Consider the following 18,538-nt stretch of genomic DNA (forward strand, 5'->3'; position numbering starts at 1 on the left):
GCGTACTTCTGTACAATCTCAGGTGAGACTTGTTGGATAAAGTCCACAAACTGTTTCTCAGTGGCTCTTTTGGCTCCAATAAACGTTTTGCCGTTGTCACTCACAATTTTTGAAGGAAAACCACGCCGTCCGACGAAGCTCTGTCGTCAGATTTGTACATAGCTCAAGGTGAACAGCTTTTGTCGTAAAACAAACAAAAACTGCCACATAGCCTTTCATTAAAGTGGGAGATCTTAACATTGAAGCCTTTATCTGGAAAGGCCCAGCAAAATCGACACCTGTTGTTGTGAAGGGCAGAGCAAAGTTGCAGCGTTCAGGTGGAAGTGCTGCCATTATCTGCGTTCGCATTTTTTACTTGTACGTTGTGCAAACTTTGCACATGTAAATGCACTTCTTTATTTGAGGCTTAAGACGCGGAATATAAAACTCTTGGCGGACTATTTATTGCATGAGGCGGTGCTCAGCGTGTAGCATCAGTATGTGGACATAATGCAGATATAATGTGGCAAGCCGTGCTTTTTCTGGTATGATTATAGGATGTCGTTCGTTGTATGTCAGGCTGGAGTTGACAAGCCGACCATTCGCACGAAGCAAACCCTTTGTGTCCAGAAATGGATTTAGTACTAAAAGTGAGCTCTTTTTATCGATTGGCTTCGAATTGCGTAGATGCGATAAGAGCGCCTTTAGCTTTTTGTAAGTGTAGGTGCGTTAATGTATCGCATTGGGGGTATATTGGAGGTGTTCCGTTAACTTTAGTTTTGAGCTGCTCTATAAATTTGATCATGTATGCAACTACTCTGAGGGCTCGGGGGAACGATGAGAATCGCTCAAGGATGTCAGTATCATCCGATGTTGCATGAAAGGAGTCGATTTTTCGACTTTCTGGGGCAATTATATTGCGCATGGGCGATTGTGGCCAAGAATCGGAAGATTCTGTTAACCATCGGGGGCCATTCCACCAGAGGGTGGTGGTGGCAAGATGCAGGGGTTTGCATCCTCTTGTACCTAGATCAGCAGGATTGTCAGCACTGGCTACATGTCGCCAAGTGGCTGATCCTACTAGGTCAAGGATTTGAGACGTTCGATTGGAAATATACGTCTTCCATGCATGTGGTGGTTTTTCTAACCAGGCGAGTACGATTTCATAATCGGACCACAGATATAGTTTGTATTGTGCCATGTTTAAATGCGTTTGTGCGATGGACACGAGTTTGGCTAGTAGTAGCGCTCCACATAATTCAAGTCGTGGTAGACTTATTGTTTTTAAAGGAGCCACGTTTGCTTTTGCTACTAGTAAGTGGCATGTGGTCGCATTGTCGCTTTGTGTGCGAACATATATAGTTGCGCAATATGCCTTTTCAGAAGCCGTGTAGTTCGACTTTGTGCTCTGGGGCATAATTTACCCATCGTGGGATTTGTATCTGTGAGATATCATTTAGATTGCTCGCAAACTGGGACCACTTTTCTAAACGCAGTGGTTTTACTTGTTCGTCCCAGTCGGTTCCATCTAACCATAATTCTTGTATTAGAATTTTGGCTTGTATCATAACTGGCGAAAGCCATCCTGCGGGGTCGAAAAGTTTCGCCACAGAGGATAGAATTTGCCGCTTTGTTATGGCAGATAATGCAGATATTGACTCTGTAGTGTATGAAAACTGGTCAGATATCGCATTCCATTGGATCCCCAGAGTTTTTGTTGTACTTTCCTTTTCGAATTTAAGGAAATTAGTGTCCAACAGATTTTCTTTAGGTATGTCCTTTAAGATATTAGGGTGGTTCGCCGTTATCTTTTTTAACGGAAACCCTGCGGTTTTGAGGGCTTGTGTCACTTGTGCTAGTGACTCGTATGCTTGTGGAAGACTGTGACTTCCAGACAGAATATCGTCTACATACGTTTGTGTTTTTAACACCTGGGTTGCCAGAGGAAACTCTGACTTGGTGTTTTCTGCCAATTCGTGCAGTGTTCGAATGGCTAAATATGGGGCACAGTTGACGCCAAAGGTAACTGTTTTCAATTTATAGTCGCGGAGTGGACTATTGGGAGATTTTCGGAAAATAATTCGCTGAAAATCTTGATCGTCTTTATGTACGACTATTTGTCTATACATTTTTTCGACGTCTCCGTTAAATACGTATTTGAATATACGCCAATTTAAAATTAGTAGCATTAAATCTGGTTGGAGCGTGGGTCCCGTAAATAGAATATCATTTAGGGAATTCCCCGAGCTAGTAGATCTTGATGCATTAAAAACAACTCTTACTTTAGTTGTTTTTTTGTCTGGCTTTACTACTGCGTGATGAGGCAAGTAAAATGAGTAATATTTGCCATTTGTGATTTTTTCGCATGGGCTTACTTCCTCCATTTGGTCTAAATGGAGATATTCTTCTAACACGCCATCGTATTCTGGCTTAAGCTGACCTTTTTTAAGTAAGTTTTTTTCCATACTTAAAAACTGCTGTATTGCAGAGGTGCGAGAGAGACCTAGGGCGAGTGTGTTAGGAAATTGTTGTTTTAGTGGTAGTCGTACGACATACCGACCATTATCTGATCTAGTAGTTGTGGCTTTGTAAAAGTCTTCACAATACTGATCTTCAGGGGTTGTGATTGATATGGGAGGGAGTTCTTCTAACTCCCAAAATTTTTTCAATTGTGAATTGAGGTATTCGTTTGAGATTTCCTCAACCTGAGTGGTCATGGTGGTAACTGGTTCCGAAACTAGTCCACTTAGGATCCACCCAAAAATAGTATTTTGTGCCAATAGTGTATTAGAAATTTTCTCAATACCTTCGAGTATTATCTGTGGTATGAGATCGCTGCCTAATAGAAGGTCTATTTGAGCGGGAGTGTTGCAGTTGGGATCTGCTAGCTTTAGGTGTGAAACCTTTTGCCAATGCTTGCTATTTATGTGATAGCTTGGAAGCATATTTGTAAGTTGCGGTAAGACTATAGCTTCTGCTTGTATGTGCTTATCCGCTTGGGGGGAAATTAAGGTAATGGGGCAGATTTTATTCGAGTTTTGGACTACTCTTCCGCCCATTCCCGTATTTCAAAATTGGCTAGTTTTGTTGGCAGTTGTAGCCTATTTTGAGCCCTAGACGCTATGAATGATCGTTGTGATCCTTGGTCTATTAAGGCTCTAAGTTTAAACAGCTCTCCTCGGTGTTCGATGGAGACGACTGCTGTGGGTAGTAGTATTCTACTTTGAATTTCGCTGTGTGGCGTTTGGGTTTTTATTGCCTTTGAGCAGCATGGTGCTTCTTGGAAATTTTCGGGATTTGCTGTTGCAACTAAACCCGTGGCTCTTTTTGTATTTGCGCTGTTCGGGGGTGAGCTGGAAAATGTGTTGTAATGCAGCATTGAATGATGTCGTTTATGACAATAAACGCAATTAAATTTGCTTTCGCACTCTTTAAGTGTATGTGCATGTGATAGGCAATTTGTACAAAGTCTTTTCGTTTTTATAAAATTGTTTCGATCGAAAATATTCATCTTTTTGAATCTCTCGCAAGATTTGAGCTTATGCCCCCCTGTACATAGTTCGCATGACGTTTGATTGTACTGTTCGGATGTGAACGTTTGATTTTTAAAGAAGCTTCTATTTACATTGTTGTTGGTACTGGCTTGGGGTCTGTGGAAGCTTCTATTTAGGTCATGTTGAACGGGTTTCGTTCTGACCATTTTTTTATCTACCCTTTCTGCGATTTCATATTGGGTAGTTAGGAAATCTTTCATTTGTTGCCACGTGGGGCATTTTCTTCGTGATGAGAGCGATTGTTCCCATAGAAGTAATGATTTTTCTGGTAATGCGGCAGTGCATATGTTTACCAGTATTGGATCCCAGCTGTCTGTGGGAATATTTTGTGGCGATAAAACCGACAAACAATTTGAAACCGTGGATTGAAGTTTGATAAATTCTTCACTAGTTTCCCTTTGAATCTTAGGCAAGTTCATTAGTATCATTACTTGCTTATCGACCAATATTCTCTCATTTTCATATCTAGATTTAAGAGCTTCCCAAGCCAAATTGAAATTATCGTCATTTAGTGCGAACTGTTTTACTATTACGCCTGCTTGACCTTTTGTTTTGTATCGGAGGTGATACAATTTTTGTGCATTTGATAATTTTGGGTGGTTCATGTAAACGGCTGTAAACATGTCCCGGAAGGACGGCCATTGTTCATAACCACCATGAAATATTTCTGTGTCACATGCGGGCACCTTGAGATGGATACCTGAACTTGCCTCTTGACTTTGTACTTGTGGCAGCTCTACTCGCTGATGTGGAGTAGGTGCAATTGCTTTTATTAGCTTCAGCTGATCGGAAATCATTGCTTTAGTGTCTTCGAACTGGTCTAAGCAGTTTTCATATTTGGCGTAAGCCGAAGATTTGAAATTTTCTGGTAGATCTGAGTCGTCAGATTCTACAATTGCGTCATATGCAGCTTGGAGACGTTTCCAAAAATTGTCAAGATTGTCTTTTTTAATTTCTAATACCGATTCAGAATTTTCTTGAATCGGCGAAGATAAAAATCGATTGCAGTATCGTATTAGACTGTCACTCTCAGCAATGAATTTAGTGTAAAAAATGTCTTTACCCCTCTTTTGCTTTGTAGCACCTTGCTTTGAGCGTGTAGCTTCTGCAGGTGTACATGGACTTTTATCATCTGAAATCATCTTTGGTACTTTTAACAATTGAGATATTTTTGATTCTTTTGAGTCTGAGCTCATTTAAAAAGGTATGCCGAAATAAATTAAAATATTTTCAGTGTAATAAATATCTTCTTCTATCTATCTTTTAAGAAAAGAAGTTTTTTTTTTTCTTTTCTTATATATATATATTTTTTTTGTTTTATGAATAAACCAAGTGAATCAATGACGTTTTTAATCTTCGTATTAACTCGTATGAATAACTGAACTCTTTTAAGAGAGTAAGAGTTTCTAATTTGATTAAGTAAGCAAAATTTCGCGTATTTAGTTTGTACCGTTCGTATTCACTCGCAATAATTTTTTTTTTATTTATTTTTTTTTATTTATTTAATTGATTATTATAAAACGCGAATGATTTTATTTTTAATTTGATGTGTATGTATTATTCGTCCGCAATTCCTATAGGGTATACCTATAAGCGGATCAGCTGATACATATGTACTTGTCGTTATGCGCAATTGAGAGCTCGTCTTAGAGATCAATGCGCTTTGTACATATGTATGTATGTATTATATTATGTTTTGCGCAATCCTGCTTGTTTTTGTTGGTCAAAGAACAAGGGGTATTGCGGAATATTTGCCAATGTGGACTTTGAAGCGAAGTACGTATGTTTGTAAACCTGTGCCGGTATGTATGTAAATGCGCAAGTATATATGAAAAGACCGCGAAAAGGAGAATAATAGACCGCAGGTATTCTCGTAAAATGTATATATATATGTATCAAATTATGATCTTGTACACGTATGTTAAAAGATAAAATTGAATTTATGTATGTACATATATGTATTGCTCTTGGCAATTATATAAAATATATTTTAATATATATATGTATATGGTTGTTGTTAGATTAAGTATATATATGTGCATATGAAGATGTGCTATATTGTATGTACGTATGTATATATTTTGTAACTAAATTGCATATATGTATGTATGTAAATTTCTGCTTGTTTTTTTTTTTGTTTTTTTTTATGTGTTCGGTTAGGTTCTGAATTTGCCTTAGCTTACTTGGTTTGACGCAATCCTGCTTATTGCTTTGTTAAGCGTAAGGGGATTGCTGGAAAAGTTTGCAAGTGAATACTTGAATATTTTGGTGTGTTGTTGGAAACGTAAAGTGTGTTTTTAATACACAAATGTAAGCATACAAGGAAATCACCCTATGTAATATGGCTATTTTCGATACCCGTATATATATCTATATATATATGTATATATATGTAGAGATATATATATAATATGTACCAAACGGTTTTCGGCTCTTTCCGTAAATTAAACCGTAAATTGAGACAGTTTGGTGTCCGTTATATTTAAATATTAATTTCGTTTTTTATATGGAAAAAAACGTAATTTGCCATACATATATACATGTAAATATACTCATTAAGAGGAAGCGATACAACTCACTCTGATTTCCTGCAGGGGTTGTGGGAGATATAAGTGGACGTTATAAGGTGTAGTTGTCCCAGCTGTTGGATTATATGTTTTTTTTTGTATCGCGCCCGCTGTTGGTTTATATGTATTTTGTGGTATGTATTTTGTATCGCGCCCGCTTTTTTGATTTATGTTTTGTATTAAGCTTCGCGCCCGTTTTGTTATTTTTATTGTTTTATGTGTTTTTAATATTTATTGAACTTTTATTTTTTTTTTTTATTGTTTACCAGCATTCTAGTGTATATGCACTGCACTGCACTTATTTTGCACTTATATGTACATATGAGTAATTATACTTTGTAATTTTATTTTTTTTTTTTTTTTTATTGTTTAACAGTATTCCAGTAATGTGGCTATATGCACTGCACTGCACTTATTGCACTTATATATGTACATATGTATTTTTCGTTTGTAACCGCACTTTGTTTTAAACTAAAGCATTTTTTTCCTTTTTTTTCTTAACTACACGTACTGTTACATTACTGTAATTTTGTTTTTTTTTTTTTTTTTGGGTAACTGCACTGTGTTTCTATATGTATATGTATATCACTTAAGGTTTGTTTTTTTTTGTATAAATGTATTTTATTTTTTTTTTTTTTTTTTAAACACCCATAGTGCCGTCCACTAGGGCCCGAAGGACCATAAATAGTTTAGTACTAAAGTGCACCACAACACTCACCCCTTTCACACGCTCCCGAAATGAAACAGAACAAATATGGTTAAAAAATGAATAAAGGCTTTTCCAACTTGCAATTTTATTTAGTCTTTCAAACTATAAAGTTGTTTAAAAATGATTTGAAAAACGAGATGAAAATATAGATATCCGGGTTGGCGCACAACAGGACTCGGCTGATGCGTATACGACGGCGATCGATCGAAAAAAAGGGCCCGTGTCCAATCGTCCATCCCTTTTGTTCGTTGGGTAGTGGTGAGATCGTGGGTGTGTTGAAGGTGTGGTGTGTGTTGGTATCCCTCGGTGAATTGTGTAAAGTTGTATGTATTGGTGTGTGGTGTTTTCAGGAGTGGATGGTAATGTTGTGGTGTGTTGGAATTTATCAGTGTTGCTTGTAAAGTGGTGTGTGGTGCGTGTGCAGGGATGTTTGCTGGGAATAATATATAATAGATAGCTCATTTAGCCAACCCGAACTTAGCCCTTTCTTACTTCTTTGATATTTATTATAAAACTGTTCTAGATAATAAACCTCAAAGAGAAACTTTCTGATATTTATATTTGGTAATGCCAAATACGAGTATAACTAATATAACAATTTAAACCTCAGGTCGGCTAATTAACATATACTGCAAATATCTGTGAATATGGAAAATATCTTAGCAAAATTAAGTGAACGTAGAATATTAAATATTTACACTATAGTTTTACGCCGAAAATTTTTTGATTGAATTGATTTTCATTTAGGAATTTACGCCACTCTTCTTGACATTTTCAGTATACCAAATTTCGTCCCTTTGGTCGGTTTATATGTTTAAGTATATCTCATTTCAATTAATTAAGTATGTTGATTTCAATATAAGTACAATATACATATCCTATCTCGGACAGGACATACATATTATTTACTTAAAAAGTAAATTAATTTTGATTTCACTCACTATAGTGTGACAGTGTCTTACGGTGAGTGGGGATTGAGTGGTCATTTAGCCATCCCGGCCCCCCTAAGCAAATTATTAGCCTAGTAGTCGCTGCAGCTGTTGTAACGTTGCCACAACGCTGCTCAGACCATTGGAACGCCGTGGTTGCGGTCTAGGCTGTCGATGCCGTGGTGTTACATTCCGCGGGTGTACCGCACGAGTTGAGGGTCGAGGTCCTGTTGCGCGGCTTCGCAGAGTAGGTGGCCGACCAACGTCGCGCCTCGAGGTGCGATGAAGTAGTGTGTGATGTGGTCTGCTGCAAATTTGGCACAGACCCGTGGACACACCCCGTTGGTTTTGATTCTATGAGGGAACCTGGCTTTTCCAGCTGAGCTCTAAGCTACCGGGGGGGTCGGCAGGTCGCGGATAGCCGGACGGCTTGTAGTAGCAGGTTAATTGCGAAATAAATAACAACGAATAAGCAATCCCCAACGAAGAGCGGCAGGAGTGGAGGATGCGGTATAAAAGCCAGCTAAGCCGATGAAACTCCTGCGACAGAGGCGAGCCGATACCGCCTCTCTAAAATAGGTGTCCCCCTCACCATGCATGGGCGTGGTGAGTAATACAAAAATCCGGGCGCGACGGAATCACAATGAGCGGCTTCCTGGTGTTGTGGAGAGGGTGATGTGAGCTTGCTCTGCCGAAGTGTTAGCCCCGATGTGAATCAGTAACCAGCCCCTTCGGGCCTTGGTCAGGAAGTGTCCATTAGGCGCAGAACTAGTAGACTGCGTTGCTCCGGGCGAGCGCCGGTTCGTCCGTGTATTCCGGAACTGGTAAAGCGAAGGACAGGGCTCAGGGAACTGGGGTAGGGGCATCGTCTCCGAGGGTATACCCGTTCCTGTCTATTTCGACCCGCCCCCCTGCACACGATGCGCTGGTAAAACTGATTAATGGAGACAATAAATGAAAAAACAAACAACAAAAACAACAATAGCAGCAACAAAAACAACGGTACCCTTGGCAGCTCTCTTCGAAAGACGTCGATACCGAATGATCCCCATGTGGAGCAGCTGGTAAATGGCGCAGATAGAGCTGCTAGTACGAGCGACCTCTCAGAAGCAGATCCCTTTAAGAAGGCTTCGCGTCTGGCCAGATCTCCCGTAAAGGTGCTCTCTACGGATAGACCCACGCGCGCAAAATCGTCACCACCGACGCTACAGGATGGATCCACGATCGCGGAAAAGAAGGGGCAAACCAAACGGGAACATATACACCAATTGGGAGAAATGATCCACAAATTAGTGGATATGATGCGGCCGCCACAGCGTTCCATCAACAATGCCATGAGAGAATTGCTGAGCACAATCTCAAAGCTCCAAGCATGTGCGCAAGAGGATCACATAAGACAAAGGGAGTCTAGTCGAATTGTAGCAAGCCAGCATACGGTTGTTGAAGTAACGCCAAAAAGGCCACGAGAGAACAACCAAATAAACAGAAAGACGCCACCAAAAAGGACCAAAACCTTCCATGAAGAGCGGACGGGGAAAACGGTGGTTAACAAGAGTTGCGAGGAAGAAAAGAGCAATAATAAATACTCAAGAACGGAGTCGTCAACAGAAGAGGACTGGACCACGGTCAAACGGAAAGAGCAAAAGAAGAAAAATAAAAAGAATGCAAATCCCGCACCACGCATACGGCCTAATGCAATTGTCATTGCAAAAAATGGTGATATGACGTACGCTGACGTACTCCGAGCAGTAAAACATAACGGAACATTGCAAGAACTTGGCAAAAACGTCGCCCGAGTAAAGAAGACAGCCAAAGGAGAGATTTTGCTTGAACTAAAGAAGACACAAACAGGAAGCACTGAAGGATACAAGGAGGACATAGGAAAAATACTAGGCGACCAGGCGCAAATTAGAACACTGCAACAGGAGACAACAGTGGAGGTGAGTGACATGGACGATGTCACTACGAAAGAGGATATTGCAGAAGCGATCCGTCTTCAAATTAAAGAGCTTAGTCTTTTCAACGACATGTCAATAAAAAGCATCAGAGCGGCCTACGCTGGCACCCAAAAAGCAGTGATAAATCTTCCTGTGCAAGAAGCAAAATATCTTTTGCAGGCGCAAAAGATAAATATCGGCTGGACAGTATGCAGAATAAGAGAAAAGCCACAACTGAGGAAATGTTTTAGATGCTTGGAATATGGACACATGGCGAAAGCATGCAACAATACGGAAGACAGGAGTCAGTGCTGTATTAAATTCGGAGAAGCGGGCCACCGGGCCAAAACTTGTACTAACAAGCCTTTTTGTACTGCGTGCAAAAACAGTGGGAGAACGAACACTGACCACCAAATAGGAAGCCGAAGATGTCCCATATACACAGCAGCATGTAGCAAAACTAAGAAGTGAAGATCCTGCAAATAAACTTGAACCACTGCGAGGCAGCTCAGGATCTCCTAACGCAAACGGCCTATGAATACAATATTGAAGTAGCAATAATTTGTGAACAATATAAAAATAAAGGCACTAACACGTGGATCTCAGATACCACCAATAAGGTTGCAATATGGGCATGTGGAGATAAAGTGATACAAGACAAACCACTCACGCAAAATGCATACTTCACACGAGGTAAAATATGTGGGATTTATTTTTACAGTTGCTACATACCGCCAAGTATATCGCATACTGACTACGAAAAAATACTGGACGAAGTTGTGAAAGAAGCAATGACCACCACACCTAACATAATTGCAGGGGACTTTAATGCCTGGGCTCTAGAATGGGGAAGCAGAGCCACTAACCGCAGAGGCAGTACATTGCTCAAAGCCTTCGGTCTGCTAGACGTTGTACTGTTGAACACAGGGACACAAAACACTTTTGAGAAGAATGGACGTGGCTCCGTTATTGATATATCTTTTGCCAGCAGATCGTTATTGCGATCAACAGACTGGCGGGTGTCTGACACATATACCCAGAGTGATCACCTGGCAATAATGATAAATATCAACAAGGACATGGAACGGCCAAGAAGGAACCTCTGCCAACAAAAAGTACAGGCCAAAGGATGGAGGATCGAAACACTGGACGAGGATGTTTTCCAATTTATTCTTGACGAAAACCTCAATGAAACTAATGACGTAGACCAGCAGGCCAAACTTCTGGTTCATCATATTACTAAAGCTTGCGATGCCGCCATGATCAAAAAGATACATACTGCTCGGAGAAAGCCGGCATATAGGAGGAACAGTGAAATCGAAATACTGAGAAGCGATTGTCACAAAGCACGGCGCCTATGTCAGCGGAACCAAGGAAGAGGCGAATATACGGTACTACGTGATATTTTCAAGAAGAAACGAAGCAAGCTCAAAAAGGCGATAAAACAGAGCAAAAATGCCTGCTTCAAAGCTCTATGTGACAAAGTAGACGAGAACCCCTGGGGCGAAGCATATAAAATCGTAATGTCAAGGTTTGGAGGGGGCAAAGGACAAGCACCTACCTGTCCCTCATTACTCCAAAAGGTAGTTGAAACACTGTTTCCTACACAAAACCAAGAAAGTAGAGCTCTAAGCCTTGAAGAGCCAGAAGCCACAGATGCGCCAGAGGTCAATGATATGGAAGTACTACAAGCGGTGGAGCGGTTCGGAAATTCTAAAGCGCCAGGACTGGATGGTATACCGAACAGGGCTCTGAAACTCGCAGTAAAAATTAACGCATATGTATTCACGGTGTTATATACACGATGCTTGCGAGAAGGTGTCTTCCCAAAGATATGGAAAATACAACGGCTCGTACTTCTGCAGAAGACGAACAAACCGCCAGGGGAACCGAGCTCTTATCGACCACTCTGCATGATCGATACAATGGAAAAAATCCTGGAGCGACTAATCTGCGCCCGCTTAGAAGATCACCTGGAAAGGGAAACTTGCAGCCTATCCGACAACCAATGTGGTTTTCGCAGAAAACGCTCAACCGTTGATGCAATCAAGAAGCTGACAGAGATAGCAGAAAAAGCTATTGAAGGAGATAGGTGGATGTACGGCAAAAAGCAATACTGCGCTGTCATTACTTTCGATGTAAAAAACGCGTTTAATTCGGCCAGCTGGCCCCATATACTGCAAGCACTAGAAAACAAGAGAACACCATCTTATCTGCTGAAAATCATAAAGAGCTATTTATCTGACAGGCTGCTGCTCTATGAAACAGAAGAAGGACCAAAAAAATATAAAGTCACGGGTGGGGTACCACAAGGCTCTGTATTGGGTCCGATCCTGTGGAACGTACTGTATGATGGTATACTGCGTCTCCCGTTGCCTAAAGAAGTAAAGATAATCGGATATGCCGACGACATTGCAGTGACAATAGTAGCTAAAGAACTACACCAAATCCAAAATATATTTAGTGATACAGTACAACAGATAAAGCAGTGGCTAGCAAGCGCAAAACTTCAACTTGCGGAACAAAAAACCGAGGCAGTGCTTATTACAAGCAGAAAAAAACTGGAGACGGTTTCTCTTAGTATAGATGGGCATAACATCTCGACACAAATATCTTTGAAGTATCTGGGGGTAATGATAGACGCACGACTAAGTTATAAAGTCCATATCGAGAAAGTCTGCGAAAAAGCCGCCCGTGTGAATGCGGCCTTAAACAGAATAATGGCCAACATTAGACGACCAAAACAGAGCAGCAGAGCGCTCCTGGCTAAGGTTAGCCAGTCAATCATAATGTATGCCGTACCTGTATGGGGACCAGCGTTAATACAAAAAACGGTATGCCGGTTGAGTGCCATCAGAACCGTGAGTGCATTTCGTACGGTGTCAAATGAAGCTGTTAGCATTATATCAGGAATAATGCCACCAGATATAATGGCTTGTGAACTGAAACGAATTTACGATAAAAGTAAGAGTTTGGGCAGGAAGTTAACATTGGCAGAACGCAAAGAGGAAAGAAAACCCATCACACAAGAATGGCAGAATCGCTGGGACGCATCAGTCAAAGGGAGATGGACTCACCGATTAATTAGTAATGTACAAGCATGGGTGGAAAGAAAACATGGAGAAACTGACTTCTACATGACGCAGTTCCTAACAGGGCATGGGTGTTTCCGAGAGTACTTGCATAAGTACGGACATGACAATGGAGTCGCTTGCTCCTTTTGTCGTATCAGTAACGAAAATGCAAAGCATATCTTTTTTCACTGCCCAAAATTTTCAAAAGAAAGACAGAATCTGGATAAAGAAGTGGCAGACCAAATAACTCCAGATAATATAGTAGTCCTTATATGTTGGAATCGAGACATGTATGGAGCACTATGGAAAAGACGACAGCTCTGATAATCCAAGAGCTGAGAAGAGCCGAAAGACAGAAAAGCAGTGAAGCTTGAGCCGCGAATAGCGAACAAATGACGTGAGCCAAAAGGCTAAGCTGCCCCTGCGATGAAATGCCTAACGGTGGTACCGCAGGGTCTTTCACCAAAGCTGCAGGTGACGGAGTTCAGGGTTTAGTACGTAGGCGTACTGCGCCGCTAGTCCAACTTGGGACGATACTCCTGACTGGGCGTGGTCCCGAAATAGGTGTACCCCTTAGCGGCCAGTACGAACCGCATCCTAATAAATATCGGTATCTATGTAAGATTCCCCTCCGACAAGAAAGAAAAAAAAAAACACTCTTGAGTCCCATGCGTGTGCGATAGGCAGTTTAGACAGTGCCCATGCAACTTGCTGTCGTTGTAACGGTCGCATACTTCTAAAAATCCCACAATGTTGCAAGCGATGTGGGCGCCGACAAATGGGACATCGTATACGATATGCCTCTGAAGGCGGCGATGATAGCGTCGGTGAAGGTCGCGTCCACCGCGAGGAACTGTTGCTGACATCGGAGTCGTTGCAGGTGCGCTTGCAGGGGCAGTTGCAGCTGCAGATCGGGCCGTTGGGGTAGGCCCCGTGCGTGGCACGTTGGTAGCCGACCGCACAGTTGGCGTGGGAGTAGTAGGCGTATCCACATCCATGTTAATCTGTATGAAAGAGTTGTTTAATTATGCAGATTTGTCATACAAAGGATATGGATGATCGTGCCACGTTATGTGGCATGAAAGGGGTCATCGTATTGATCGACCATTTTTTTTATTAGTTATTTTTATTTTTAACGGTTATCTACGAGTTTTTCTGTTTTTGTCTTCTTGATTTGATTATTTTATTGTATTGCGGTAGTATCGGTTGATTGTTTGCGATTTGCTGTGTCGCAATTATCGACGGTTGTGAGAAAGCATAGTTTCACGAGCGGTCTGGTTAGCATTCCGCCTTGTGTACGAAGATCAAGCACTCGTATGTGACCGTCGGAGCCGTAATGTAGCTTTTCTATGCGCCCAAGCCGCCATACGGTAGGGGGTAGACAATCATCGTGAATAATGACACAATCTCCAAGCTTTGGTGCTTGTTCAGGAGTATTCCAACGGTATCGTTTATGGAGATCCTTTAGGTATTCTTCTCTCCATCGACGGCTGAAATCGTGATGGAGAATTTTGATTCTTTCCCAGCGATTTAATAAGGATAGCGACTCCACGCCTGGCTCAGGTATGGCCAGAATGGGTGTTCCTTTGAGAAAGTGCCCTGGAGTTAAGGCTGTGAAATCGGAGGGATCTTGCGAAAGGATTGTAAGAGGCCGTGAATTGAGAACGGCTTCAATTCAAATTAATAATGTCGTGAATTCTTCGTAATTGAATTTGTAATTTCCAGCTACTTTTTTGAAGTGGGATTTGAAGCTTTTTACAGCTGATTCCCATAAACCACCCATATGAGGAGCGCTTGGGGGGATGAATTGCCAATTAATGCCTTGGGGCGCGTACTTTTGTGCAATCTCAGGTGAGACTTGTTTGATTAAGTCCACAAATTGTTTTTCGGTGGCTCTTTGAGAGCCGATAAATGTTTTACCATTATCGCTCATAATCTTCGATGGAAAGCCGCGTCGACCGACGAAGCGAGCAAATGCCGCAAGAAAAGCCTCCTTCGTCAGATTAGTACAAAGCTCAAGGTGCACTGCTTTTGTCGTAAAACAGACAAAAACAGCCACATAGCCTTTCATCAGAGTGGAAGACCTTAACATGGACGCCTTTATTTGAAAAGGCCCAGCAAAGTCGACACCTGTGATGGAGAAAGGCAGAGCGAAGTTGCAGCGTTCCGGAGGAAGTGCTGCCATAATTTGTGTTCTCATCTTTTGCTTGTGCGTGATACAGATTTTGCACAAGAAAATGCACTTCTTTATTTGGGGCTTAAGTCGGGGAATGTAAAATTCCTGGCGGACCATATGTTGCATGAGGCGATGTTCGGCATGAAGCATTAATAAGTGGATATAATTGATGAGTAGTGTGGCAAGTCGAGACTTCTCTGAAACAATTATGGGATGGCGTTCGTTATACGTTAGGCTTGAATTGGCAAGCCGACCATTCACACGAAGAAGACCTTTCGTGGCGAGGAATGGGTTTAGAACTAAGAGGGGACTTCTCTTGCCAATAGGTTTTGATTCTCTCAAAAGTGATATATCGCGGCTGAAGTAGCGCGCTTGCGTAGATGCGATAAGAGTGACCTTTGCTTTTTGTAAGTCTAGGTGCGTCACTGTATCGCATTGGGAGTGTAATGAAGTTACTCCCTTAAGTTTAATTTTGAGTCGCTCTATGAACTTGAGCATGTAAGCGATTACCCTGAGTGCTCGGGGATACGATGAAAATCGTTCGAGGATGTCAGTATCATCCACTGTTGTGTTGAAAGAGTCGATTTTTCGACTTTCTGGGGCAATTATATTGCGCATGGGCGATTGTGGCCAAGAATCGGGAGATTCTGTTAACCATCGGGGGCCATTCCACCAGAGGGTGGTGGTGGCGAGATGCAGGGGTTTGCATCCTCTTGTACCTAGATCAGCAGGATTGTCAGCACTGGCTACATGTCGCCAAGTGGCTGATCCTACTAGGTCAAGTATTTGAGACGTTCGATTAGAAATATACGTCTTCCATGCATGTGGTGGTTTTTCTAACCAGGCTAGTACAATTTCGGAATCGGACCATAGATATAATTTATATTGTGCCATGTTTAAATGCGTTTGTACGATGGACACGAGTTTGGCTAGTAGTAGCGCTCCACATAATTCAAGTCGTGGCAGACTTATTGTTTTTAAAGGAGCCACTTTTGCTTTTGCCACTAGTAAGTGGCTTTTGGTCGCAATGTCGCTTTGTGTGCGAACATATGTAGTTGCGCAATATGCCTTTTCAGAAGCGTCACAGAAGCCGTGTAGTTCGACTTTGTGCTCTGGAGCATAATTTACCCATCGTGGGATTTGTATCTGTGAGATATCATGTAGATTGCTCGCAAACTGTGACCACTTTTCTAAACGCAGTGGTTTTACTTGGTCGTCCCAGTCGGTACCATCTAACCATAATTCTTGTATTAGAATTTTAGCTTGTATCATAACTGGCGATAGCCATCCTGCGGGGTCGAAAAGTTTCGCCACAGAAAATAAAATTTGGCGTTTTGTTATGGCGGATAATGCTGATATTGACTCTGTAGTGTATAAAAACTGGTCAGATATCGCATTCCATTGGATCCCCAGAGTTTTTGTTGTACTTTCCTTTTCGAATTTAAGGAAATTAGTGTCCAACAGATTTTCTTTAGGTATGTCCTTTAAGATATTAGGGTGGTTCGCCGTTATCTTTTTTAACGGAAACCCTGCGGTTTTGAGGGCTTGTGTCACTTGTGCTAGTGACTCGTATGCTTGTGGAAGACTGTGACTTCCAGACAGAATATCGTCTACATACGTTTGTGTTTTTAACACCTGGGTTGCCAGAGGAAACTCTGACTTGGTGTTTTCTGCCAATTCGTGCAGTGTTCGAATGGCTAAATATGGGGCACAGTTGACGCCAAAGGTAACTGTTTTCAATTTATAGTCGCGGAGTGGACTATTGGGAGATTTTCGGTAAATAATTCGCTGAAAATCTTGATCGTCTTTATGTACGACTATTTGTATATACATTTTTTCGACATCTCCGTTAAATACGTATTTGAATATACGCCAATTTAAAATTAGTAGCATTAAATCTGGTTGGAGCGTGGGTCCCGTAAATAGGATATCATTTAGGGAATTCCCCTAGCTGGTGGATCTTGATGCATTGAAGACAACTCTTACTTTAGTTGTTTTTTTGTCTGGCTTTACCACTGCATCTTGCGGCAAGTAAAATGAGTGGTATTTTCCGTTGATGATTTTTTCGCGTGGACTTACTTCCTCCATGTGGTCTAAATGGAGATATTCTTCACACCATCATATACTGGTTTGAGTTCGCCATTTTTAAGTAGGTTTTTTTCCATACTTTTAAACTGCTGTATTGCAGAGGTGCGAGAGTGACCTAAGGCGAGTGTGTTAGGAAATTGTTGTTTTAGTGGTAGTCGTACGACGTGCCGACCATTATCTGATCTAGTAGTTGTGGCTTTGTAAAAGTCTTCACAATACTAATCTTCAGGAGTTGTGTTTGATATGGGGGGGAGCTCTTCTAACTCCCACAATTTCTTTAATTGTGAATTGAGGTATTCGTTTGAGATTTCCTCAACCTGAGTGGTCATGGTGGTAACTGGTTCCGAAACTAGTCCACTTAGGATCCACCCAAAACTAGTATTTTGTGCCAGAAGTGTATTTGAAATTTTCTCAATACCTTCGAGTATTATCTGTGGTATGAGATCGCTGCCTAATAGAAGGTCTATTTGAGCGAGAGTGTTGCAGTTGGGATCTGCTAGCTTTAGGTGTGAAACCATTTGCCAATGCTTGCTATTTATGCCATAGCTTGGAAGCATATTTGTAAGTTGCGGTAAGACTATAGCTTCTGCTTGTATGTGCGTAACCGCTTGGGGAGAAATTAAGGTAATGGGGCAGATTTTATTAGAGTTTTGCACTACTCTTCCGCCCATTCCTGTAATTACAAAGTTGGCTTGTTTTGTTGGCAGTTGTAGCCTATTTTGTGCCCTAGACGCTATGAAAGATCTTTGTGATCCTTGGTTTATTAAGGCCCTAAGTTTAAACAGTTCTCCTCGGTGTTCGATGGAGATGACTGCTGTGGGTAGTAGTACCCTACTTTCGTTTTCGCTGTGTAGCGTTTGAGTTTTAAATGTCTTTGAGCAGCATGGCAATTTTCGGGATTTCGCACTTCGGGATCTGCTGTTGCAACTAAACCCGCTGCTCTTTTCGTAATTGGCTGTTTGGGGGTGAACTGGAAAAATTATTTATATGAAGCATGGAATGATGTCGTTTATGACAATAAACGCAATTGAACTTGCTTTCACACTCTTTTATAGTATGCGAACGTGACAAGCAGTTTGTGCAAAGTTTTTTTGTTCTCACAAAATTGTTCCTATCGACAATATTTAATTTTTTGAATTTATCGCAAAATTTAAGTTTACGCCCTTCTGTACACAGTTTGCATGACGTTTGTTTATACTGTACGGATGTGAAAGATTGAGTTTTAAAAAAACTTCTATTTAAAATGTTATTACTACTGGTTTGGGGTCTATTCAAGCTTCTATTGAGGCCGTTTTAAACGTTTTTAGTTCTAACTAGTTTTTTGTCTACCCTTTCTGCTATTTCATATTGGGTAGTTAGAAATTCTTTCATTTGCTGCCACGTTGGGCATTTTTTCCGAGATGAGAGCGATTGCTCCCACAACAGTAACGATTTTTCTGGTAGTGCCGCGGTGCATATATTTACCAGAATAGGGTCCCAGCTGTCTGTGGGAATATTTTGTGTCGATAAAACCGACAAACAATTA

General features: G+C 41.3%; 1 protein-coding gene across 5 annotated transcripts in view; it reads left to right on the plus strand.

Moving 5' to 3' along the window:
• The window catches only part of LOC106625350 (oxysterol-binding protein-related protein 1), a 342,202-nt gene that overhangs the window by 165,913 nt on the left and 157,751 nt on the right, over positions 1-18,538 (plus strand). The gene's annotated exons all lie outside the window — the stretch shown is intronic.

The sequence above is a fragment of the Bactrocera oleae genome, chromosome 4 (assembly GCF_042242935.1).
Source record: "Bactrocera oleae isolate idBacOlea1 chromosome 4, idBacOlea1, whole genome shotgun sequence".
Classification (NCBI taxonomy): domain Eukaryota; kingdom Metazoa; phylum Arthropoda; class Insecta; order Diptera; family Tephritidae; genus Bactrocera; species Bactrocera oleae.